This window comes from Prionailurus viverrinus, chromosome C1 (assembly GCF_022837055.1).
Source record: "Prionailurus viverrinus isolate Anna chromosome C1, UM_Priviv_1.0, whole genome shotgun sequence".
Classification (NCBI taxonomy): domain Eukaryota; kingdom Metazoa; phylum Chordata; class Mammalia; order Carnivora; family Felidae; genus Prionailurus; species Prionailurus viverrinus.
The window spans coordinates 136,496,941-136,522,917 of NC_062568.1; the positions used below are offsets into that span (position 1 = coordinate 136,496,941).

Genomic DNA, 25,977 nt, shown 5'->3' on the forward strand with positions numbered 1-25,977 from the left:
CGGTGCTCCTCCTCTCCTCCACCACCCTCAGCCCAAAGGGAAACGCTGGCTCCAGCAGCGCTCGGGGCTCATCCATCAGCCGGGGAGGAAAAGGGGGAGGGGGAAGGGGCGGGCGGCGAGAGGAGGAGTTTCTCCGCCGCGCGGAGCCCTCGGTGGGGCGGCGGGGGAGGAGCGCCCCTCCCCCCGCGCGCTGATTGCTGCGGCGTCCCGCCCGGCCCCGCCCGCGTGTGTGTGTGAGGGAGAGCTATAGCGCTGGGTCGGCCCGATGGGGGTAATCGAGGGTTTCGGGGACGCGGAGTGGCGCTTTCCTCTTCCCAGTGAGTGAGGGAGGGCATTCGGCGGCTCTCGTGCTCGGCCACTTTCCCTGGACGATTCCCGGAGCTCCCTGCAGGAGGTGAAAGTCCCGGCGGGTCCGGATGGCGTAGTTGCGCCGCGGCGCAGCAGCTGCTGGAGCTCACCGCCGCCGAGAGCTGGGCGGGGAAACTTTCCTCCGCGTTCCTCCGACTTGCGGCGGGTGGATCTCTGCGTGACACGCCGCTTCCGAGGTACGTGCGGGCCCGGCCCCGCGGCGCTACAGCCCGTGCCGGGACGCCCCTGGCCGCGCCACTAGCCCTGCACACGTTCCGGCCTCGGGCTCTGCAGGCTGCGCGGTGCCTGTCGGCTCTGCACGAGGCTCCGTGTCTGTTCACGGCCGGGGTCGCTCCGGCCGCACGGACCCCTCGGGCTCGGGAGGGCGGCGTTGGTCCAGCACTGTTTACGCTCGGAGGAGCCGCGACCCGTGGCCAGCGGTGCGTGGGGAGCGGCCGTCTTGGGTCGGGTGGGCAGCGCTCCCGGCGATGCGCTGTCCTGGGGAAGACGTCTCCTCCTCCACGCCTGTCCTCACTCTTCCTCTCCACGGTTTTTTTTCCGACCCCCGCGGGGCGCGCCGGCCACTTACCCCCGGGCGCGTGACAGCGTCGGTGGGAAAGGTTTGTTGTGGGTTTGCACTCAATTGCAGTTGCAGAGGCTGCGCCCGGAGACTCGCGCACCGACGGGAGCTGCGCTCCCCTCAGCCGGCGCCCTCCGGGTGTAGTGAGGGCGGCGCGGAGCGCTGCAGACCCGGGCCCCGTAGAGAACGCGCCCCTCTGTTAACGGATTAGCCCCTTACCCAGTTCATTTTGAAGGCTTCCCTTAGCATCTTCATTTGGTGAGAACAAACTGGAAATCTTGGGCTGTGGCTACAAGAATCTGCTTGCAGACTTGTTATTAAAGTGGGCATTTGCCCACTTTCCAGAATCACGTAGTGCAGGGAGTCGGCGTGGTCAAGCGGGAATTACCTTGGCACAGTGGAACTTAGTTTAGTGTGTACCAGAAGAGCTGAGAAAAGAAAATCACTCAATATCCTTAGCTGTGAAATGGGAATAATAATAGGTCTGGTCTCATAAAGTCACTGTGAGGATTGAATGATTTAGTATGTGTAGAGTACTAGAACCGTGCTTGGTGCCGAGCAAGCGCTACACAGGTGTGAAAGCTGCTTGTCCGGAGACGGAGGTGATGGGAAAAGAGCAAAGAGGGTGAAGGATGCTAGGAGTGACAGCCGGAGATGGGGAACCAGGCATTTTCTGAACATCTGCCATCTAAGAAAAGTAAGTGAGCGGTTTGGGTGGAAAGAAGCATCTAGAGGTAACAAAGCACATGCCAAGCCCTTTTAGTTGTCCTGAAATGGTACTTTAAGGCTGCAAACAGTTACTTCACTGTGAAATCAGCTATTTCTCTCTAGTAATAATAGCTACCGTTTATTGAGCCCATGTCACTCTCCTGCATGCCTTGAGGACCATTTAAACCTCATACCAACTCTGTGGTAAAAACATTATCAGGGCCATTTTACAGGTAAGACTGTAGAGGTTAGTAATTTGCCCAAGCTAACGCATAACTTTCTGTTAGTTCTGACTCCAGAGCTAACTTAGCCAGGGAGAGCTAACAAGTGCAATCAGATTGTGTGGGGTGAGCCCAGGCATCTTCTGTTGTTCAGGTTCCCATTTGAGTTGGACATATCTCTTGAAACAGTAATAAGGTATCTGTAATTAATTTAGGTGATATACTTACTGGGATGCCAAATTATAGCTCTGAAACTGGATCCAAGTAATTAGAAACAGAATCTTGATTTGGATTAATTCATATGAATATTTATTCTTAATTTCTTTTATTCTCTACACATTGTCAGAGTTACTTGGCTTCCTTAGGAAACAGCTTGGGGTTGGCACAGGAGGCAGGGAAATAATTCTTACCCCCTTAAGGGCTATTAAAATGAAATTGATTTCATGCCATTGTGTCAGTTAAAGGATGTTGCTCTGTTTCTTGGTGTTCTCTGCTTTTGGCTTGAATTCTGCATTGTTTAGTGTTTCAAGGCTTCAGCATAGTTTCAGCCCTTCACTTTGTCTTTGTCATTTGTCAACTTTAATTTTTCCTGTTTTGATGGAATCTGACCATTACATGGCAGCTTTGCTTAACAACTGTTGATCCAGCTCATGTTTTTAAATATAAAAATCACCAACTTACTTTTGAACCCCAGCACTTCAAAGGCAACCCTGGGGGAATTCACTGTTATTTTGAATATTAGCCAATAGGGGGAGTATAACACACTATTGATGTCTGTCAGACACTTAAACCAGTTTTTAGGGTATTAAAAATACATTTAAGAAATGGGAAATGTGGCTTTATCTAGCGAAATCACCAAGTTGTTTTCTGAGTTTACACTGGAAAACTGGGTTTAATTTCAACTGATTATAATAAGAATGACCTTGAGGACAAGGCCTATATGTTGGATATATGTCAACTCTCTCGTGGCTGGACAGATATTAAATACACGTGCATGTAGTTTTTTCCATTTGTTTTCCCTAAGAAGTGTATGTAAGATAATTTTGTGTAATTTGAACAATATTTCAATTATCCAGGAGAACTGGGAGTCCAGAGAGATCCATTGTGTATCCTTTTGTAATGGTCCTCATTTGTCTTTTGTAGAAAATTGAATGTAGTGAGTTTGTTTTCGGGAAGGTTGGTACACTCACAATCCTGTCATTATAATTCTTCATTAGCATCTTCCAAGTGTAAGACTGAGGGATTGTTATCCTGAGTAGCAGCAATTCTAGGCATTCTTCAGAGGCTTATATTTTGGTACATAGTAACAGTTCAGACGTATTGTATTTGTCTTGTAGAGGTGTGACGTGTCTATAGACACTGATCTTGTAAATAAAATATGAACATTATTTAAGCATTAACATGCCTGGGGGCACCTGAGTGGCTCAGTCGGGTAGTTGTCCGACTTTGGCTCAGGTCATGATCTCACTGTTCCTGCGTTCAAACCCTGCGTCCTCCTCTAGGCTGGTGGTGCAGAGCCTGCTTGGGGTTCTCGCTCTCTCCTCCCTGTTTCCTCTCCCCCGCTGGTGCTTTCTGTCTCAAATTTTAAAAAAACTTAAAAAATTAACGTGCCTGGAAAAACAGTTAAACTGACTTTTAAGCAAAGTTTTCAATCTTTGCCTGCAGTTTGGTAGGCCAGTTTCCCTCCTCCTCCTCCTCCTCCTCCTTCTTTGTTTATTTATTTATTTTGAGAGAGTGTGTGTGTGATTGGGGGCTGGGAGGGAAGGGCAGAAAGGGAGGGAGAGAGCGTGATGTGAGCCGATACCTTGACTGTGAGATCATGACCTGAGCTGAAATCAAGAGTTGGACGGATGATCAACCAACTGAGCCACCCAGGTGCCCCAGCTTGTTTCTTGTGTATTAGGTAGTTTTGACTTTATTTCATTTAGCAAGTTAGGATCATGTGAATCCTTTTAAAAAATAACTTTAAAATTTAGTCTCTTCTTTGAAAATCTCAGCATTGCAGAAGCTACTTCAGATTAGCATTTTACTTAGGATTTAACTTAATTTTCTATGTTCTCATGTAGTTTACACTCCTTTAGCAAACATTTTTCAAACCCCCTACTTCTAAAAGGCTTCTGGTGCCTAGTCTTGAAGTTGGTGAATTAGCTGTCCTCTTTCAAGCCTCTGATAGCAGGGGGCCAAGATGCCTTAAGGCTTCCTAAGGCTTTGTCTTGGAAAGCCTTTATAGATTGACAGAATTGGTTAATTTAAAGGAAGGGATTGTCCAATTCTTTTTAAGACTCAAAGGAATTAGGGGTGCCTGGGTGGCTCATTCAGCTGAGGGTCTGACTCTTGATTTCGGCTTAGGTCCTGATCTCACGGCTCATGGGTTGGTGCTGACAGTGAGGAGCCTGCTTGGGATTCTCTCTCTCTCTCTCTCTCTCTCTCTCTCTCTCTCTCTCTCTCTTTCTCTCTCTCTCTCTCTCTCAAAAATAAGTAAACTTAAAAAAAAAAAGATTCAAAGTAATTAATCTTTCCCTTTTGCATGCAAACTTAGTTGTAGCTTGTGAAAGTCAGGTGAGTTTCCTGCAGGGAGAATCTGGGCTTAACCTCTCAGGGAACTCAAAGTGTCCTTTTGAGTATGCTGCTAAGGTGATCTCTGCTGACTTCTTTAGTACCTAAGTGATCACCAATTTCCTGGGATCATAAATCTGTGGAAAGTTCTGACTTTACATTTCAGGCTTAACAAAACAGTTAGAATTCAGACTGATAAGTATTAACATTGCTGTAATGTATTTTTCTGGATGAATTTGCTGTCGTCATTTTGAATTATCCCTATTCTTGACAATCTATCTTGAACATGTTTTTTTTGTTTTTTTTTTCCCCTTTGTTGCTATTGGACAAAAACTAATTATAATTGTCAGGTTCATTAGTTAATGAGGACAGCCTTCCCTTTTTTTTTTCTTTCTTTTGCTCTTAACAGCTATTTGAAAAACGATTTTGTTACTTTTATTCTGTGTATTGGAGCATTTTCCTTGTGTTTTTTTAACTTGAAATTTTGAAACTTAAGAAATATTAACTACTTTTTGAAATTTGCATAACTCAAGTAAGCAAATGTTTTTAAGGATCTTTAACTTATAAGTAACCTTGTATCACCTGTAGGAATATTGACAGTTTGCAATGTAAAGTAATTTGCGGTTATATGAAAAACTAGCCTTTCACAAATAACAGTTAGCCTTTAACAGTTTCAGCAAGAGCTGTTGTGGTTTTGGAAGAAAATTACTGCACCAAGATACACAGCAGTAATTTCTCTGGTTCCACATCTTCAGAGCTAATACTTGGAATGATACAGCATTGTCTCTTTGTAGCATTGCATAAAACAAAAGCTATTGCTAATTTGTTTGGTTTCCAGTCAAGCTGAAATAACACAGTTTGGAAGGACTTTATAAAAAATGATCTAGGTCCATTTCCTGGGCTCTGTTCATTTCTGTACCTTTTTGAAATACAACATTTGTTTGTTAACTGACATTGAGCTTTCTTTTCTCTGTTTGCAAAGCCCTTGCTAAAGATTTAGGACAGATTTCCAAGCAATTTTCCTTCTTTCAGAGAGAATAATGATTTTTATACCAACCAAGATGTGCACAGTATTTAGTGTTTGGAACAACATTTGTAAAAATTCTGCATGAGGCCACTCTCATTTGGACCTTACACACTTTTTTTTTTTATTCTTTAGTTTCCTAGGCCAACCATCAAGACTTATAGAAGGACAACTAAGGGCATCTTTATTTAATTTATTTAATCTTCAATTATTATTGAAGGTCTGAAACAACAGCCCTAGAGTTATGCCCTCAGGCCATCCTGATATCTCCAGCTTAGGGTAATTACAGGGGGGAAGAAAAAAAAGATTAACACTAGTGTTTGTGCTGAAAGTTTCTTCAAGTCTGGGAAGAGGACTCTGAATAAGAGTAGAGTGTGGCAAAGTTCATTTTTAGGATTTACTGTTAAATTGTTGCCACAATAAAAATTTAAGATAAAATCTAAAATGCAAGCTCTATCTCTATGAGAAAGGATGGTAATACAGAAGCATATAGTCTCCCTGCGTCTTGGGCACTGGACTCCAGGGGGAAGGGGGTCAGAGTAGGGTGCTGTTTGTGGAGGAAGAAGCACCTGCTGGCCTTTCCTTCCAAGTACCATAATTCATTTCCCTGGTACATGCTGAAGGTCAGGATTTTGTGTGAAATTGCAAATGGAACATTTGTAAAAACACGTGTAAGTTGATTAGTCCTTGAAAGAATGATCTGTAGAAAACAGTCTTTACAGATACTAGTCCTTGAGTTTTCCTGTTGATCGGATTGCCCTGTGAGACAAGGGCTGCAGTGTGACAGGTGAGATGACTAACCTCCATTGATGGGTAAGGACACCAGATGGACCAGGTGGATGGTCTACCAGAACTTTGGATTTCTTGTTTTATTCTTACTGTTTTATTAATGGAAACTTGGTGAATACTTAATTTCAACTTGGCACATGAAAAGATTCCCTTTTGAGAGTATACTTCTATTAGCATTTTTAGTGATTTATGTGTCTTGACAGTATGAAATTGGTCAATGAATGCAAAAATACACGGGTGTGTATTTGCAAATTCCATTTCATCATTCACTGTATGATGGTTGCTGGAGAAGAATGTGGCTCCCCTCCTCCCCCATAATTAGAAGGTTATTTTAGGTGAAATACTTAGATTCCAACGTGATACCCAAGTCCTTTTGTGTGGTATTGCCTGTGTTGTTATACGTGATCTCTTTTTCTGTTTTTCCTTTAAAACAAAACATACTCAAACACAGAACTCTCTTCTGAGTGTCCATAAAGAATAAATGTCTCCTTTTGTTATATTAGACTTTGTGCAGTTGGCTGGCAAATTAACTTCAACTTTGAGGGAAAGCACCACTGACTCATTACATACATTTTGTATTATTACATTGTAAGGTCTTCCCTATGTGTGTGGGAGAAGTTTCTGATCTTCTAAATCAGCATTGTGTACTATTGTTGGTCTGTCTCCTTTTGTCAAAGCCTTTCAGAGCAGACATTGCTTAGTTTTTAAATTTTTTATAGAGATTGTTACCTGTCGTCGTATTCATAATATACCATCTGAATCGTGAAAAAAACATTTAAGATAACAGCCAACTTTGTGAAGGCACTCCTGTCTTTTTCTTTTGACTTCATCATACTCATCCATGACAATTGTTGCATCATGTTTTTGGAGCCTGAGGAAGGATGACCTACTTTGATACATTTCATATTCTTTTGTATTTATGCCTTTTTCAGTTTGTGGCATCTTTATTTCATTATTAGAGTGGTTGCTTTCTAAGATATTCAAGATTTTCATTTCATTCAGTGTGTGGGCAAACAGTTTCCTGTAGAACCCGTCCTACTAAATTCTTAAAAATAGTTCCAGAAGGTACCCCATTTAGATACCTTGTTGGGTGGAGGGCTTTTGGTAAAGTTCAAATGGGAGATAACTGAACACAAAGCAGGATTCTGTTTAGTTTAACCAGGTAGAAAAGGGAAAGTAGCATCTAATTCATTAGGACAAAATTCACTTTTGTATAATAATGAGGGATTTAAGTGTTTTCTTTGGAATTAATATATACTTTAACTACTTAAAGGTATAGGTAAAAGGTTTGCAAAAGAAACTTTGCTAAGGCTGAGGTTCTGGAGTTGGCAACTCCTGTAACCCCAAAGATCCTGTTCTCTGAAGCCAGGAAAAAGCGGTCTGTTTCCAATTATATATCACAAAAATAGGAAAATTAAGCCAAGAAAAATGATCATTTGGGGGTTGGGCTCCTTTTTTGTAGAGGGTAAAGGAGGAAAGACTATAGATGAATATTTTTAAAAAAATCTGTCTTTTCTGGTTGGCTTTCAGAATTTTCTCAAGTGTTCTCTATTGGAAATGAAGAATAATTTTGGGATTAAAGACTCCTCCTTCAGTTCCTTTTTGTTTCTCACAGAGCAAATGGAAGAGTAGTCAGGCAGCTTCTGCTGACACGAGGGTGTTTGGTCCCAGTGTTCTGGGACCTGGCTGGTATTTTTGGTAAAGCCTTTTCCAGTCTGAATGGTGCCACGCTGTGGGCTCCCAACATCATACCAGGTAGTTGGTGCTGTGTTTTTTTGGTACACGTTTTATCAGACTTGAATGGAAATGTGGTCCCTGATGCCGAGCATCATTCTGCTGGTGAAGAAAGAAAGGCTAGGGATGCTGGTGTGAGAAGCCTAACTGGAAGCTGGATGATGTGTGGGTGCATATAGTGTCCTCAGCACTTGTCAGAAGCACCTAGCCTTTCTGAGTGCCTACGGCTGGTTTCAGGATTAGTGGTCCTGTGAGACCCAGGTGTTAACTAAGAAATCTCCTTTCTACCACCAGAAGATCGCCCCCAGCAGGTCTTAGTTCCTGTTTCTCACACCTTACACCTCCACAGAGTGTTGAATAAAACTTTCCTAATGGTACAGAATCTTTGGTAACAACACAGTTTGTCGGGGCTAGTGGTGTTTGGCTATTGGCTCATTTTTTCTCACCTCCTATTGAAGTCCTTGGCCTGCTGCAGGCCGGCTCCCACACCCACCATACGAAGGCAGGGTGTGAGAAAAGGGGCAAAGTGTGAAACTTGTGCTTGCTTTAAGTGGTGTCTGCATTGTCCTCTCTCTGGGGCCTTTGCTGCTTAACTCTTGTCTTTCCCCCACCTTTTTATCATCTTAGTTTCCTTGGAGCTCTTTCTTCTGGTTTTCTCCTTACCTTCTCGATCTCTCTTCAGGTTGCCTTTCCAGTGCTTGATTCCTATGTGTTGGCATTCTCCGAGGTTTTATATTTTCCCTTTCTCTTCTCTTCTCTTCTCTTCTCTTCTCTTCTCTTGTCTTGTCTTGTCTTGTCTTGTCTTCTCAGTTTCCATATAGTTGCTCGTATTTCCATGCCTCAATGGCCATGTTTCTGCCAGTAACTTCCAGTTTTATATTTCATACCTTTATTTCCAGTAACTACCTTGTTGTTCTGTAGGTCTTTCTGTTAAAAGCAAGTCCCAAACCCAACCTACTATTTCTCTGTGCTCTCTAGTCTCAATCCTTTATTTCCTGTGTCAGTAAATGGCACCAGTTACCAGGCTAGGAGCCTCAGGCACACTAAACTTGCTTCTGCTTACTTCCCTGAGCCGAGTAATACCAGTCACGTGTAGCTTACCTTTAGCAGATCTCAGTTGACATTTTCTTTCCCTTTCCAAATCATCATCTCACGTGCACTATTGCAGGGGTCTTCCAGTTGGTTTTCCTGGCTTCATCATCTCTATCTTCATCTTTTTATCCATTTTGGTTGGTACCTTCTAAAACACAGATCTGTGTTTTCATTTCTTGCATTTTATTTTAAAGTTTATTAATTTTGAGAGAGATTGAGAGAAAGAGCATGTGTGCATGTGCAGGAACTAGAGAGGGGTTGAAAGAGAGAGACAGACAGACAGACAGACAGAATCCCCCAGGCTCTGCACTATCCACACTGAGCCCCTTGAGGGGTTCAGTCTCATGAACTGTGAGATCATGACCTGAGCCGAAATCAAGTGTGGGGCATTTAACTGACTGAGCCACCCAGGCACCCCATGTTCTCTTGGATTTTAACGGTTTTTTTTTTGTTTTTTTTTTTTAATTTATTTTTGAAAGAGAGAGACAGAGCACGAGCAGGAGAAGGGCAGAGAGAGAGGGAGACACAGAATCCAAAGCAGGCTCCAGGTTCTGAGCTGTCAGCACAGAGCCCAACGTGGGGCTCAAACTCACGAACTGCGAGATCATGACCTGAGCCGAAGTCAGATGCTTAACCGATTGAGCCACCCAGGCTCCTTTTGCATTTTATTTATTTATTTATTTATTTTTTTAAATTTTTTTTTTCAACGTTTATTTATTTTTGGGACAGAGAGAGACAGAGCATGAACAGGGGAGCGGCAGAGAGAGAGGGAGACACAGAATCGGAAACAGGCTCCAGGCTCTGAGCCATCAGCCCAGAGCCCGATGCGGGGCTCGAACTCACGGACCGCGAGATCGTGACCTGGCTGAAGTCGGACGCTTAACCGACTGCGCCACCCAGGCGCCCCACATTTTATTTATTTATTAAAAAAAAAAAATTTTTTTTTTAATTTTTTTTTTTTTTTTTTTTTTTTTTTTTTTTTTTTGCGACAGAGAGAGACAGAACATGAGCAGGGGAGGGCCAGAGAGAGAGGGAGACACAGAATCGGAAGCAGGCTCCAGGCTCTGAGCTGTCAGCACAGAGCCCGATGTGGGGCTCGAACCCACAGACTGTGAGATCATGACTTGAGCCAAAGTTGGACGCTTAACCAATGAGCCACCCAGGCGCCCCCCCAAAAAAAATTTTTTTTAACGTTTATTTCTTTTTAAGACAGAGAGAGACAGAGCATGAACGGGGGAGGGGCAGAGAGAGAGGGAGACACAGAATCAGAAGCAGGCTCCAGGCTCTGAGCCATCAGCCCAGAGCCCGATGCAGGGCTCGAACTCATGGACTGCGAGATCGTGACCTGAGTTGAAGTCGGATGCTTAACCGACTGAACCACCCAGGCGCCCCTCCTTTTGCATTTTAAAAGTCACTGCTCTTCCATTATCCTTGGCACAAGATGTCTGGTTATTAATAATGTAGCCTCAGCTGCTTTTTCAAGCCATTTCTCCTACTTCTCCCTAAACCTCTCTCTTCCCATACCAGAGCCTTTATGGATTACAGAGCATGCTGGGTGCTCTCAGGCTCCTTTGCTTTTGTACTTGTCTCTCACCTAGCGTATCTTCCCTTCCTTTCTCTGGTGGTCTTCCGCTTACTCATGCAAGGTCTGTATCTACGTTGTTAGAGTCTGTAGGGAAGCTACACATGGCTCTTCCTGGCAGGTGGTTGGTTGCATCTTCCCTTAATTTATTTTACAGCACTTTTGCTACCTCTGGAGAACTTATTTTCTTTGTCTGCCAGATTGTGGCATTATCATGTCTCATCATCTCTGTATCCTGGGAGTGTGGCATGGGCTTGGTATATAATATATATTATCACATTGAATTCTCCAACTCAGTTCCACTTCAGTTAAAGGTTTGGAGAGAGGCAAAGCTTACAGTGGATGTGAACTGTAACCATACAGAAACTGCAAAGGAAATAAACTCAGAATCATAGAGTTTAAGGTTAGAGTGGGGGTTAGAAATAATCCTCTTTAAGTACCTTGAAAGATGAGAACAGGGAGGTTACATGCCCTGCCCAAGATCACACTCTGCCCAAGATCAGACCGCTGGGGAGTAGTGCTTTTTTAAAAATTTCTCTGCAGTATACTCCACCCAACAGCCAAAATGGCCCCGATGAAGCCTAAGTCAGATCCTGTTATTCCTTTGCTTAAAACACTCTAATGATCCTATCTTAGAGTAAAAGCCAGAATCCTTACAATGATCTGTAAAGCCCCACACAACTAGCCATCACTCCCTTGTCACATCCGTTACCTTTCTGATCTCATTCCTGTGCTCTCTGGTTCACTCACTGTGCTCCAGCTTCCTGGCCTGCTCTCTGTTTCCTAACCATGTCAGACATGCTGTCTCAGGACCTTTGCATGTGCTGTTTCCTTTGCTTGAAATATTTTTCTCTCAGATATCCACAGAGTTCATTTCCTGTAAGTCCTTACCCCAACAAAGAACCAAACCAAAGACCCCAAATATTTCCTTTCCCTCTTCTCTGCTTTGTTTTCTTAGCATTTATCTATATCTCAGACACAATTTTATATTTTGTTTATAATTTGTCGCCTCTGACTAGAAGGTAAGCTCCATGAGGGCAGGGATTTTGGTATGTTTTGTTCCATATTGAATCCCTGTACCTGGAACAGTGCTGGCATGGAGCAGGCACTTGATAAATATTCGTTAGATGAATAAATGAATGAGAAGATTTTGTGGATTTCTTATATCTCCCGTTAAATGTACACTTAGGCATTTCAAAGGGAAAACTATCAGATCTGTCTAGAAGGAGGAAAATCTGACGTTTAAAATGCCTCATTCAAGACCTGTCATACTAGAACATTGACCTCTTTTTAATTGACTGAAAACAGCAATCGTGGGCTCTCCCCAGCCTTACAAGTGGTTTGGGAAGACTCCCAGTTTACCTCTCACAGGCTTGGGCTTGCTGTGGTTTCTCTCTGCCTGTGATTTGCCCTTTAACCCATTGGGCTGCATAGATGAAAAGTAAACATAGCATTAAAGAAAAGAGCACGGGGAGAGGGTATAGGGCAGAGGAGCAGAATTTCCCTGCGGCCCTGACATCTTCCCTTGGCTCTGGGCCCATCCACAGGGCCACTCACCGACCTTCCTGAGTTGCTTCGGGGTACGCTCTAAGGAATAGTCTGGAGCCGGCTGGGCCAGATGACTCTAGAATTTGCTTTGATGTTCTAATTTCTTTGAAAAGAAAGTTAAGTTTAGGCCAAAGGGACAATGGAGAAAGGTTTTTTTTTCTTTTTTTTTTTAATTTTTTAAATTAAATTACCATCTTCATTTTGAAGAGAAGTTTTAACCCTTCTGAGGACAGGATTGCAGTTGAAATTACTGCCTGCTTCTGTCAGTGATGCTAGTGAGGAGTTAAGACTGGTGGGATCTGTTTTATGAAACCAGTGACTTAAATCCAAGGGACAGTAAGTTACAGTTCTGAAGAAGCATTTGATTCTTCAGGGTAGGGGTTATGTTGAACGAAGAGCATAATTTGTATTAGTGTAACAGTGTTGTTAGAGTCATTTGCCTCCTGCCTCTTTTTTTTTTTTTTAAGTTTATTTATTTTTGAGAGAGATCGAGAGTGCAAGTACATGCAGGGAAGGGGCAGAGAGAGGGAGGGAGGGAGAGAGAGAGAAAGAGAGAGAGAATCACAAACAGGCTCTGTACTCTCAGTGAGGAGCCCGTTGTGGGACTCAAACTCACGAACCATGAGATCATGATTCAGTAACCATGAGATCACGACCTGAGCTGAAATCAAGAGTCTGAGGATCAACCATCAACTGATCAACCAGACTGAGCCACCCAGGTGCCCTTCCTCCTACTCTTTTTGTGATAACATCATTATGGTTCCTCATCAGGACAGGAAGCCCAGCTAAGGAAGTCAAAGGCTTAGGAGGAAGTTATTGGCCATGTACAAAGCTAACAGCATAATTTAACCCTTGGATTCAAAACTATCAAATTGAGAATAAATTGTCTTGAATGGAGATGTTATCAATGACCTGGTTAAAAATCATCATCACTACCATTTCCTGAACCCTGGGAACATACTAGGTATTAACATAAAGCATTAACACATGCTTTATGAGTTACTAATTTACTTAATTCTAATAACAGCCCCCTTAGGAAAATAGAATCATTATTTCTATGTTATAGATGAGACTTGGAGGTAAGTTGCTCATAGTTCCACTGCTAGGAAGAGGCAGGGCAGGGATTTGAGGGCCTGGGGCAGGGTTTCCCAACACTTGCACTACGCTATATGTAATCTCCAACAACACATCAAGCACACGCTTTATATTTACTAACTGCACTGTCTGCGATGCTTTTCTTTCCGATATTGTCATAGCTCTGTCTTGCTCTGTCATAGCCCTGTCCCTGTGCTCAAATGTCGCCTCATCTGAGAGGCCCTCTAAAAAGGTTTCTGGTAACCAGTTCCTATGTGTGTGGGGGGCTGTCTTCCCACACACCACTAATTCTGACACTATTTACTCTACCTGGAGAGATAACATTCGATTCCACAGTCCCACAGGACTGCCTTCTGCTTGACGGGTCACAAGCCCAGGCTGCAGGTTGGAGATTCCCACAACCCCTCCTTGGGTTTGATTAACTTGCTAGAGCTGCTCACAGAACTCAGAAAAACATCTTACTAGATTTCTGGTTTATTGTAAAAGGATATAACTCAAGAATAGCGAGACGGGAGTGATACACAGTGCAAGGTGTGGAAAAAGGGCATGGAGCTTCCATGTTCCCTGGGCAAGGCACTCTCCCCAGTCTCCAAACCCCATCCTTTTGGGTTTTTACAGAGGCTTTGTTACATAGGTATGGTTGATTAAATCTTTGGCGATTGGCAGTTAGTCAACCTCCAGCCCCTCTCTGAAAAAGAACTCAAAGTTTCCACCCTCTAGTGAGCTGTTGGTTCTCCTGGTAAGCAGCCCCCATCCTGAGGTAGGGTCCAGAAGTCACCTCATTAACACAACAAAAGACACCTTTATTCCTGTCATCACTTAGGAAATTCCAAGGATTGTAGGAACTTTGTGCCAGAATCAGGGAATAAGACCGAATGTGTATTTCTGGTTATAAATCACAATATCACAACTTCCGTGACCACCCTAGGTCTAAAATAATATTCCTCCTCTCGGCACTCTCTCTCCTTAACCTGCTTTATTTTTCTTTCATAGGACTTCGATCACTTGACACATTACAAATTTGTTGTCTTTCTCCCCCATGAGAAGGTAAGCTCCGTGAAAACAGTGCCGTGTTTAGTTCATTGCTATGTCCCCAGCTTCCCCAGCACTAGCCTGGCACGTGGTAGGTGCTAATAAATGTTTAGTGAGTGAATGAATGAAGTGAAATAAAACCACCCATTGAGCCTTGCCTCTCTGGTTTCAAAACAAAATAACTTGTCATAGGTCGGATCGAATCATGCCCACTACAATGCAGGGCCTGGTTGGCATCCATAGAGGAGGAGCTCCCATTTGTAGTGTTAAGAGAATCAGACAAACCTGGGCTTCAAATCTGGTGCCAGGACTTAGTAGCTGGTGACCCTGGGGCTGTTGAGTGTCTTGAAGCCTCACTTTTCTCACTATAAAGTAGTATTCTTGGGTTGTTGAGAGGATGAAATGAGAAATTGTGAAAAACGCAGTAGGTGCTCAATAGGTGGTAGCTGAGTATTTTGTGGGGTCAGAAGAGGAAAGCAGGGTGTTAGCCTCTACTAGGAAGGGGAACGTGGAATAAAAACATGAACAACCACAGAATAATTACAAAGCAGCATGCGGACAATTCTTGGCTGTGCTACAAACTAGCTGTGTAACGGTGGGCCAGTCACCGAGCCTTTCTAATTCCTGGTTTGCTAATCTGTGAAATTAGAGGGCTGGAGTAGATGTTATCTATTTCTAACATTCTGGGTTGGCTCTGAGTAGAAGATAACACGGAACAAATTATCCACAAAATGTCAAGGAGACTGTGTTCGCAGTGGAATGGGATTAATTAGAATGTTTTTTGGAATGAGGTGAGGGGGATGAGTAGAGTTCTTGGAGTTTTAGGAATAGAGTAAAAATGGCAGTTTTGATAAATTGGGCAGATGTGACAATATTTAGGTTTCGTGTGTGTCTACATTGCTCAGAAAATAACGATTTAAATATATTTTGTTGGGGCGCGTGGGTGGCTCATTCGGTTAAACATCTGACTCTTGATTTTGGCTCAGGTCATGATCTCATGGTTTGTGCGATTGGACCCTGCGAGTGGGGCTCTGCATTGACAGTGTGGAGCCTGCTTGGGATTCTCTCTCTCCCTCTCTCTCTCTACCCTTCCCCCTGCTCATGTGCTCTCTCTCAAAATAAACTTAAAAAATATTTTTGTTTATATCAGCTATGTATTAAAAGTAGTTACTATAGTCTTAATATTTTATTTACACTTAGGTTGTCAAATTGAATGTTTTTCTTGGCTAATACTTTCCAGTTTTGTTAAGTCATTCGTGCTAGCCATTACATGACCATGTATTTCAAATTTCCACAAGTGTGTTTGAAGTCTCATTTTATAGGAGGGATTCAGGATTAGTTGTTAGTACATATAATGACAATTATAAGTACGGTATAGAACAAAAGATTTTTTTGTTTAATCTCTTCGTATTAGAGATGAAGAAATTAAAGCCCAGAATGGAGTGGCTTGTCTAAGCTTGTAAAACATGTTGATGCCAGAACTCTTGTCTTTCCTGTTCCTTTGAAGCTGCCTGAGATATAGGTTCTTTCTTATACACAGCTGTTATTTGTCAGTTTATCATTTATTATTGAGAAATGTTTTGATAATTCACCATCTTTCCATCCTTTTAGCTGTAATGTACAGAATTGTGTTTGATACTGGTTACCCATTATGGTACCTTCATTGGATGCCTACTATATGCCAAGTAGGTAGACTACTGCTACTAGCCGGGAGACTGCAGTCCTTCTTTCTAGAGTGAACAGATGTAGGAAAGCCATGCCTGGAAGGAAATAATCACATAAACATCTATCTGCAGAGTTGACTTGAACTACATTCCAGGTGTCTAAGTTCAACTGTGTCTGAGGGAATCATAGGAGGCTTCCTTAAAGAAGTAATGCTTATACACAGAGTTGAGACCTGAAGATGTTAGTAAGTGGCTGTGTTAGGGAGATTACAGAGCATCACTGAGTTCTGACAGGGTTGGAACATTGCTTCTGAAAGCAAGGGCTTGGCCCTTTTGTGGGACTGAATTGAGGCAGGTGTGGCTGGAGCATACAGAGGATGAGGTCAGACTAAATAGGCAACATCCAGCAGTCATGGGAAGGGTTTTGGTCTTTATTCTTGACACCAGTGGGTGACTACTGAAGGATTTTAATTTTTTTTTTTTTAATTTTATTTATTTATTTATTTTTTACATTTATTTATTTTTGAGAGACAGAGTGAGACAGAGCACGAGCAGGGGAGAGGCAGAGAGTGGAGACACAGAATCCGAAGCAGGCTCCAGGCTCTGAGCTGTCAGCAAGCACAGAGCCCAGTGCGGGGCTCGAACCCACGAACCGTGTTTCATGACCTCAGCTGAAGTCGGATGCTCAACTGACTGAGCCACCCAGGTGCCCCAGGATTTTAATTTCTAATGTTTCACATGCCTCAGCTGCTGAGGCCTTTCTTTACCAAATAATCAGTTAAATAATTGAAATGTTGTCTATTAAGGGATTACCCCCATTTAAGAGAAATAATGTTTTATTGAAAGTCAGTGGAAAGAAAGAAAAAAATGTGCTAAATTGTAATTAGCAGACTAGAATAGTCTATTGCTGAAGTATTTATTCGGAATTCATTTATTTGCAGAATCCCTGTGAATGTAAATAAACGTGAATAAAATATTTTAGTAAATTACTAAATTACAAAATAGTCTAATGGAGGTCTAGTAGATGTAGCTTCCCAAAAGTTTTTTTTAATGGCCTAGTGCTTACTAGGGCCTAAGTGATGTTGACTGGTGTCCTGATACTCAGCTGTGCTGACTTTTGCTGTAATAATTGCAGCTTCGTGATTCAGTAGGCCCTTTTGGTGATAGCTGATTCCTCACTCCAGGCAGCTTGGTTGGTGCCATTGCCAGCATGAGTTCCTCAGCCTCCGGCTAAACCCCTGAAGCTAAATTGGGAATGGTAAGGTAGAATTGAGGAGGGCCCTGTCGCCAGATTCCTGAAACTTACACCAGTGCTGTTGAGGCAGTCAGTCGCTTTAGCACCCTTTCGCAGCAGCTTTGCAGTATTAGGACTATCTTTAGGACTCCTATCTTGTATTGAGTTTGGAGTCATTGTTTTTTGGTAATGGAGGTATTTTTTTGAAATTCTAGATGATGAAGTCTAAAATTAATACAGATTTTTGGTATAAACTATATTATCTCACTACTAGTAGTTTGCTTGGTTTTTTGAAAGTCTAGGGATATTTTAGCCATAAAAAACTTCAGTGACTACTATTTAAAAAAAGTTTTTTTAACATTTATTTTTGAGAGAGAAAGAGCATGAACAGGGGAGGGGCAGAGAGAGAGAGAGAGAGAGAGAGAGAGAGAGAGAGAGAGAGAAAGAAACACAGAATCTGAAGCAGGATCCAGGCTCTGGGCTGTCAGCACAGAGCTGGGCACCCCACATGGGGCTCGAATTCACAGACCGCAAGATCATGACCTTAGCCGAAGTCAGACACTTAACCGCCTGGGCCACTCAGGCGCCCCACATATACATATATTTTTAATGTACTTTGGGCCAGGTATTGTTTTAGGTAACATGCCCATATTCTATCTCACATATTATAATCAGAATGTCAGATAAGGGAGTGGTAGAGGCTGTCCAGTGTAACATGTCTGGGTAAGCCAGGTTTGGAATCCCCAAGTACAGTTCTCTATTAATTAGCTTATAGTTATGAGCAACAGCAATCTTTGAATCCAAAAATATTAAGTGTGAAGGATTGTCCTTGAAATATTGCAAGGGTGGGTGAAAAATCTTTCCTTTGTGAACTTGAATAAAACGTGGTCTTTTACAGCAGTATGAAGTGCATCCCTTTCTGCTGTATTTTGCTTGGGCAGTGAGATCTGTTGTGCTTGGGATAGACAGAGGGGCTTTTAAGGACTGGCTGAAGGTCAGCCTCAAGGTAACTAAGGATTCTGGGGCCAGAGATGTGTTGGTCATACTCTGGGTCAGGAATGAGGGTGGGCCAGGCCCTGGAGGTGCCGGGGAGAGCAGAGTCCAGCGTCTCTGAACATCTTGTAACCTCTGTGCCTCCTGCCTCCCTTCATGTGGGAGTCTTCATGTGGAATTCCTTCCCATGTGTAAGGTAGTTCAAAAGTAATTCTTCTTTTCCTGCCACTGGCAGCCACAGAATGTTGGAACTTTAATCTTAGGCCTCAGGATTCATTCTCTTTGGTAGAGATAGCCTGCTGTGACAAATAATGATAGCTCTCTTGCTGTTACACGTACAGTCTTATTTGATTCTTGCAATGACCCTGTTATGTAGGGAAGGTTATTTTCTTCTAAAAAATGAAGAAACCGAGTCTCCATTCTCATCTAAAACTCTTTTCTTGTGTGATCTGCTTCTAAGAGTCTTTTTTTTTAAAGATTTTATTTTTTTAATGTTTATTTTCGAGAGAGAGAGAGAGAGAGCATGAGCAGGGGAGGGGCAGAGAGAGGGGAACAGAGGAGTCAAAGTGGGCTCTGCACAGCAAGCCTGACATGGGGCTTGACCTTATGAACCATGAGATCATGACCTGAGCCAAAGTCAGATGCTCAATCAGCTGAGTCACCCAGGTGCCCCAAGATTTTACTTTTAATAACCTCTGTACCCAACATGGGGCTCAAGCTTACAACCCCAGGATCAAGAGTTGCATGCTTTACCAGATGAGCCAGCCACGAGGCTCTCTGCTCTGAGAGTCTCCATGGATTTTCCGTGCACTCTAGGCTCCTTTCAGTATATTCTCAATAGGGTACTCAAGAAAATGTTTATTTATTTTTATTTTTTTCCTGTTATATTGAGATATAAGTGACATAATGTTGTGTAAGTTTAGGGTGTAAAACATAATGATATGTGTGTATATATAGCAAAATGATCACCACAATAAGTTTACTTAACATCCATCACCTCAGTCACAGATTTTTTTTTCTTGTGATGAGAACTTTTAAGATTTACTCTCTTAGCAACTTGCAAATATGTAATACAGTATTGTTAAAATGTAGTCATCATGTTGTATATTACATCCCCAGGACTTAATTGATCTTATAACTGGAAGTTTTTACCTTTTGATCATCTTCCCCCACTTCCTCCACCCCTAACCTCAGGCAACCATCAATCTGTTCTCTGTTTCCGTGAGTTCAGTTTTTAGATTCTACATATAAGTGAGCTCATAGACTGTCATATGAAATGTCTGAGGTATTTCACTTAGCATAATGCCCACAAAGTCCTTCCATGTTGTTGGAAATGCAGCATTTCTTTTCTCTTTCTTTCTTTCTTTCTTTCTTTCTTGCTGAATAGTATTCCATTGTGTATATATGCTGCATTTTTTAAAAATCCATTTACCTGTTGATGGACATTTAGGTTGTTTCCAGGGTCTTGGCTATTTTATTTATTATTTTTATTTATTTATTAATTTATAATTTTTTTAATCTTTATTCACTTTTGAGAGACAGAGACAGAGCATGAGTGGGGGAGGGGCACAGAGCGAGGGAAGACACAGAATCTGAAGCAGGCTCCAGGCTCTGAGCTGTCAGCACACACAGCCCGACGCGGGGCTCAAACCCACGAACCGTGAGATCGTGACCTGAGCTGAAGTCGGACACTCAACCGACTGAGCCACCCAGGCGCCCCAAGGGTCTTGGCTATTTTAAATAGTACTGCAGTGGACATAAGGGTGCAGATATTTCTTTAGCACAGTGATTTCATTTCCTTTGGATGTATACCCAGAAGTAGAGTTACTAGATCATATATGGTAGTTCTATTTTTGATTTTTTGAGGAACGTCCATACTGTTTTCCATAATGTCTGTACCAGGGAAATCTTTTTTTTAAATTTTATGCGAGAGACAGAGCGCGAACAGAGGAGAGGGATGGAGGAGAGAGAGAGAGAATCTTAAGCAGGCTCCATGCTCAGTGTGGAGTCCAACGCGTGGCTAGACCTGACCTGAAATCAAGAGTCAGACACTCAACCAACTGAGCCACCCAGGCCTTCCCCCCTGCTTTTTCAAGTAAACTCTATGCCTAACGTGGGACTTGAATTCATGACCCTAAGATTAAGAGTTGCAACCTCTACCCACTGAGCCAGCCAAGCGCCCCTATACAGGGGAAATCTTAACCCAATGGATCATAACTCTTCCCTGCTTAAACCCTTTCTTGAACCTTATTTCTATCTCTCTCTTTTCTTTTTTGGCTTTGCAGCCTCTTTCCCTCCAGTGCCAGGGGCCTTTAATAGTTCCCGTACCTGGAAATCTTTTAAACCTCACTGTTTTAAACCTCTACTTATCCTTCAGGTTGTGGGTACTTTTCCTTTAGAGCTCTTATCATAGCATGTAATTACAAATTTGTGAGCATTTGTGGGTTTATCTCACCAGACTTTAAGCCCATGAGGGCACAGAACGTATCTCGTTCCTTGGCTGTTATATTCCTATTGCCTGACACAGAGTAAGCAATAACTAAAGACCTACTGAAGGAAGAAATAAAGCTCAGGAAATTAAATATCTTACCTAATGTCACAATAGGTGCCACTTCTAAATAAAAGTTCCATGAGGGCAGGATTTTTGGTTCCTTTTTCAGTGCTGTAGCTTTGGCATCTTCAACAGCACCTGGCTCATCGTAGTATTTGTTGAATGTTGATTGCGTTTGAATGTGATTCCAAAGAGTTCTTATCCAAATCCAGAACTTTCCCCCTTTTGCCAAATCTGTCTGAAAATGGGGATTTGGAATTAACCAGTTTCTTTGTATAGTAGAGAAATCTGAGACTTGCTGTTGTGATTCAGTAAGGTGGCTTTGCTTTCTCTGTGTACAGGTCTTAAAGGGCATCCAAATGTCATCAGACAAACAACAGTATCTCTTCTACATCCTGTATACCCCTTTTTATAAGCTGCCAAGCTAGATATTGATGTCATCCATCCTGCCTCTTTTTTTAAATCCCCTGAATAACATGTTGAATAACCATGAGACGAATTCCTTTACCAACTTTTCTTTAACCATTTACAGACTTAGCAGTATATTTTCTCCCCAAAATTCACGTACATGGCCAACCAGAAACATTTTAATGATCCGTTAAAAAGTAATTTCATGTTTAAGGGACCAGAAACTCAGGTGTTATTTTGGTGTTTTTTAAAATTCCACTCAATGGTATTTTTTTTTTTTATTCTACTCAATATATTTCTGTCTTGAAGATCTTCAGATTTGTTGAATATTTTCCTCATTGACCAAAGTCTTAGTGTTAAGATAGGACAATGCACATGTTTGTGCTTCATCTTGCCCTTTGCATTTTCGGAGAGCTTGGGAGTCATACCACATTACCATGGATTCTTTATTTATTATAGTTGCCACCTTTAGTCCTGAAGTCAAGTCGTAGTTTGAGATCCATAATGATTTGTACAGAGGGTATATGTCAGTGTGGAAGTCCCAGTGTGTGATGGCAGCCCTGTCAGGCTTCTCCCTCTCTTGGAAAAACTGTTTTCCAACAGAGATTGAGAATTGAGGGGGAGAAAATGGTGTCTTGTTTTTTGTGACAGATCTGGATCTGGGAGGTAGAGCCTGCAATGGGAAGACCTGGTTTCTAGTCTTGAAGCTGCGGTATTATTTTGGGCAAGTGCTGGGCTTGGAGACTGTGTTCCTCTTCATCATTGAAATCATGTTGCTCTCTTCTACCTTAAAAAGCTATGATGTATCTATCTCTAGCATGCTAATTCCTTTAATTGAGAAATAGATCCACTCCAAGTTAATTGTAAATTCTGATTTTGAATAATCTTGTGGATATAGCCAGAGCTATTTGGTCATCAGACAGTGTGGGGCAGCATGCTCTGTTTAATGGCCTCAGAAATAGAGGAACTCTGAAATTAGAAGAATTAGGGGTGCCTGGGTGGCTCAGTTGGTTAAGTATCATACTTTTGATCTCAGCTCAGGTTTTGATCTCAGGGTTATGAGTTCAAACCCCATGTTGGGCTCTGAGCTGGTCATGAAGCCTATTAAAAAAAAAATTAGTAACACATTTGTGTGTGTGTGTGTGTGTGTGTGTGTGTGTGTGTGTGTGTGCATGTTTTAAATCCATTAAACTCTCACTCAGAATTTTTTTCTGCTCATTTGTAGGTACTAAAAGTTCTGGTACCCTTTGAATGGAACACATTACCTTGACATGTGAACAAAATGAGTGGACCCCACATTGTTCTTTCAAGATCGCAGAGTACCTTATTTATATTTCTAAAAGAAGCATTTAGTTCATGAAGTCCAAAGAGATTCAGTGAGTTTAGAAAACCAGGGTGGTGAGTCTGGTCTTTACAAATTGAGTGTGATAGAACCTTACAGAAAAAAGAGGAGTTTTTATTTCCTCAGTTTTATTTCAGATCTACAACTTAAAAAAATTTTTTTTAATGTTTATTTTTGAGAGAGAAAGCGTGTGTGCAAGAGCATGAGCAGGGGAGGGGCAGAGAGAGAGAGAGAGAGAGAGAGACAGAATCTGAAGCAGGCTCCAGGCTCTGAGCTGTCAATACAGAGCCGGATGTGGGGCTTGAACTCACGGATCACGAGATCGTGACCTGAGCCCAAGTTGGATGCTCAACCGACCGAGCCATTCAGGCACCCCTCAGATCTACAATTTTTTAGAAGCCTCAGTCATGCAGCATTGTTCTAGTTGGGGAACTGATCCCTAAACTAGATGCTGATATGTGCAAGTCTTGGCCAAAATTGGAGTTTCACAGAACGGGAATGACACGCTTCCCTTTTTATTCTCCTCTGCCTTAGGATCCTGTCACCACTTTGAGAAGATTAGACAAAAACTCTTTGCAGTTTATTTTCTTTTTGAACAAGTTACATTATGAAGGGACTTTTAAGCTACAAGAAGAAAAGCTCCCTCTTTGTTAGAAGCAGCAGTGTGCAGTTTCAACTTGTCCTGGACTTCCTCGGAGATGTTTTAAGATCCGGTGTAAACTTGCTGTGGTTTGCCTTTGGGCATCAAACTGTTTAGCTTGGCTCTGTTATATCTGTAATTGCTGCATTTTAATAATTGCCCAATATTCTTGTCAGCAATTTGCAGTCTATATTTTTAATAGAACGTTTTGCCTTTCTTTTCCCCAGGTTCATTCAGACCTGGTTTAAGCCCCTGGATTAATTCTCACAGTCCCACAGACCCTCTGCAGCTGTGGGTAGGGGGTGACACATGCTCATTAAATATTCCCACAAGCCTTGTGCTGGTTATAGTTTATGTGCTCCATAAAAACCCTCTGGGAAGCCATCTTCTCCTCAGATCTCCTTACAGGCTTTGCTTTACAAAAATTGCCCTTAGCATTTGCTCAAATAACATATTCTTCTGGAGAGAGTTTTCCTTATCAATCCATTCAGGAAATTTAATTTTTTGAAGGGAAAAAATAGGGACAAATTCTTTGCTGTCATTGACTTTTTAAGTTCACGGAGGAGACTTCCATTTCATCTGAGGTGAATGTGGAATTATGGTGACAGCAGTGTTGGATTCAGGGGATGATTGAAGTCAATTTCATGGCTTCCAAAATTACCTAATTTAGTCAGTTTTGAGACAGACCATTGTGTCACAATGACTTGTGCCTCTACTTGACTGGCAATTTTGTTCTTTTAGTGATTCTATTCTTTAGCTTCTCTCCTTTTTGTATCTGTTAAAGTGTTCATTTTTCAGTAAATGAAAGATTGAACTGGTTTTTACAGTAGCTAAGGATTATATTAATAACCACACCCGAATTTTTCCACTGTATCGAGGTATAAAAATCCCTCAAAAGTAATGCACAGGTAGCATTTATTGATTGCTTATTATGTGCTCTGCGCTGTTCTAAGCTTTACACACACACACACACACACACACACACACACACACAATCCTCACAATATCCCATATGATAGGTTTATGCATGCAGAATAATCTACCCAACATAACCCATTTGGTAGGTGACAGAGTAAATTCATACCTAGGCAGGCTTTTAACGGTTACCATAATCCATGTTCTATTTATACTGGGCTTTTAATCACTGTCTCTCTCTCTTTTTTTTTTTTTTTTACGTTTATTCGTTTATTTTTGAGAGAGAAAGCACAAGAAGGGGAGGGGCAGAGAGAGAGGCAGAGAGAGAGAGAGAATCCCAAGCAGGCTTCGCACTGTCAGCCCAGAGCTCGATGTGGGGTTCCATTTTAAGAACCCTGAGATTATGACCCGAGCCAAAATCAGGAGTTGGACGCTTAACCGACTGAGCCATCCAGGTGCCTCTTTGTAATCACAATATTACATCAAAATTGAACAACTGTACCTCCTGCATATATAACAGTTTAGTTTCAAGGCATACATAAATAATTCTTTTTGATATTAGGACCTGATTGTTATTATTTCTGGATAGGTAATACCTGCAATACCCCAATGGTACAAAACTCAAATGAGAATCAGTAAAAAGGCTCCTGTGCTCTCCCACCTCTGTCCCCAATCGACCTCTTTCCCTCCTTCTCACAGGCAGTTAGTTTACTACTGAAAAGAGCCATTTTAAATATCTTTTCTTGAACACTTGATTCCATGAACTAAGATCACTTAATTAGAAACTCATTTTGCCATTATCTTTTTATATTTTTGTACTGTATCTACAAGTACCCAAACTGGCTTTGTCTGTGAAGTTAGCAAGCCGGTTCTGTAGATAGTATTTCCTGCATGAGGGTAACAAAGCTGTAGTCCCCAGATATTCGAATTGGTTCCTGAAAACTCCATGATCTTATCTGCTCAGCACCTAGATCAGGCAGGGTCTTTGTGCTTTTAGCCATGCCCTTACACAGTGCCTGGAACATAGTAGGTGCTCAATAAATGCTTGTTGAATCGAACAACTTCTGTGGGTTGTGCCAGGATATAGGGCTGGAGAATATATTTGGTGCTTCTAAATGAGGTAATCTTTAGGGCCATTGGAGGGATATTCAAGTTAAACAAACCACCATAAAACTTGTTATTCAAGGCTCTGGTTAGCATAAGGTTAGAAAGGACCTCTGGATCCTCTGGTCCAGTAATCAGAGAGAGAGTCTCAGATGGGATTGAGAGACAGGGAAGACTTTCCTCCTATTAAAATGTCAGACAGTTGACATGAGAATCTCTCCTTTTGATGGTTCTTTTTTTTTGTATCTTAATTTGATGTATCTTAATGTATCTTAATTTGATGCTTGTAATGACTCTGTCATTATAACAATAGATTGAGTCTCTGATCAGAGTTCTTTGTATTTCCTTGTTGACACTAGGAAATTAATATATCAAGTGTCATTGATTACTTTAGTGTCACAGCATAACTGGTAATATTCTATTGTAGATGCACCTTGATTTTCTTCTGTATTCCTGAAAATATTATATAAAACCAAAGGTTTAAAGTGTCTGGGGTACCTGGCTGGCTCAGTCAGTGGAGTGTGCAACTCTTGATCTCAGCGTTGCAGGTTTGAGCCCCATGTTGGGTGGAGAGATTACTTTAAAAAAAAAAAAAGGGTCAAAAATAAGCATTTCTTTATAAAAGTATTTGCTTTAAAAATCTTTATTAGGTAATTAGCACCCCCCACTTCAGCTTCCTGGAGTGCTGTCTAAGCATGTTTTAAGATAAATTTATCTTACACCCTTTAGAAATTCTTTTGTTATTATTATTATTTATTTATTTATTTAAAAACATTTTTTTAATGTTTGTTTATTTTTGAAGGAAAGAGAGACAGAA

General features: G+C 41.9%; 1 protein-coding gene across 1 annotated transcript in view; it reads left to right on the plus strand.

Moving 5' to 3' along the window:
* Window positions 1-221: 221 nt before the first annotated feature.
* The window catches only part of TGFBR3 (transforming growth factor beta receptor 3), a 209,634-nt gene continuing 183,878 nt past the window's right edge, over window positions 222-25,977 (plus strand). Inside the window, exons 1-2 of the mRNA XM_047870799.1 lie at window positions 222-545; window positions 14,271-14,324. The gene's annotated coding sequence lies outside the window, so the exon portion shown is untranslated. The remainder of the gene's footprint in view (window positions 546-14,270; window positions 14,325-25,977) is intronic.